The sequence below is a fragment of the Rhagoletis pomonella genome, unplaced genomic scaffold (genome assembly GCF_013731165.1).
Source record: "Rhagoletis pomonella isolate Grant_MI unplaced genomic scaffold, Rhpom_1.0 Rhpom_scaffold_00001, whole genome shotgun sequence".
In the NCBI taxonomy this organism is placed as follows: Eukaryota; Metazoa; Arthropoda; class Insecta; order Diptera; family Tephritidae; genus Rhagoletis; species Rhagoletis pomonella.
In genome coordinates, this window is record NW_023458555.1 from 9,672,527 (window position 1) to 9,674,013 (window position 1,487).

A 1,487-nucleotide genomic window follows, 5' to 3' on the forward strand; every position below is an offset into this window, starting at 1 on the left:
TTTTTTTCTTCTTTCCAACCTCAAAGTATCTAATATTTATTTGCTTACATTTATGAAAGCTTTTTGTGATTAAAAGCAAATCAAACTTTGAAATCTGACCTTCTAAATAACACCTTTACTTTCTCAAGTGATGTTTCTATGTTTAAGCACTCACATGTACATATTAGGGATGTTCATTTTTTAGTTTTTTACAATCGGATTTTTGGGATTTCCGGGATTTAGAGATTATTTACTTTTCAGCAACTTAAATCGAAAAAATTGCTTCTAAATTGTTTGAGAAGCTCTCCTACCATGAAATAAATAATAAATAAATGGGTTTGAAATCTACTTTTTATTTAAAATGGCGTTTTTATTTTTTCTCTCTGATGTCAGGATTTATTTTAAAGGACTTTGTAATTTCGAAGGTATGATTAATTCTAAACATTATTTAAAATATTCAACGCATTGTAGGAAATTTCTTTTGAATTTAAAAAAATTAAAATTTGTTTGGATTCACAAGGATGGATAGGTAGTATTTTAAGCTGATAAGGTTAGAAGGACGAAATTCGAGGATGTTATCGAGTTTATATAAGTCCTCCATATAAAAATTTTTTCAAAAACAAATATTGCGAAATTTCAAGGAAACAATTTTAAAAGGACCTTTTCAATATGTACAAAAAATTGAATCTGAATTATTTGCCTAGAATCCCGGGATTAACATTTCTAGTACATATGTGTGTATGTATGCAGCTACCACTTAAACTTAGGTAGCACTCTAATCTTATCAGATGTGCTTCATAATTCAAACACAAATTGCAAAGTCAAAAATATTTAAAAGCAATTAACAGGTGACAAGCAATTTAAATTGGAATACACTATCCAAAATGAAGCGCGTAAATTAAAACAAATTTCAATGGGAATCGTATTTTCTCTTTGTTCTCGGTCCATTAAGACTTTGCACGCTGGTTGGTGGAACTAATGGCAAGAAAGATCAATAAATTAGACGCTCACTAGCATCAGCGAAATAACCCAGTAGAACTTGGGAGCATCGTACGATTGCTCGGTGAGTACTCCCTTGGGAGTATACGAATACTCCCCATTGCTCCCTATGCTTCTGTGTATAAGCATGTAATTTTGTATACTCCCTTTAACATTGGATGTCCTAGGAGGGGGAGTAATCCCTTTTACCTCCTAAACGAGCAATCGGGGAGCACACACAGAATTATCATCCCACAAACCTCCTAATAAAGCAATACGGGAGTACTCCCATAGTTACCTCCCAGAAACCTCCCAAAAAGACAACAAGGGAGTGCACATAGAAAACATCCCATATTCCTCCCGAACGAGCAATAAAGGAGCGCTCCCATTAGAGACATCCCGAAAACCTCCTGTAGGAGTAATAAGAGAGTAATGATAACGAATATTTTACATTAGCCACATGGATTTTGCTATTTATTAAACTTTTTTATTTAACTTTTTAATCACATGCATTTGTGCAATATTACAAG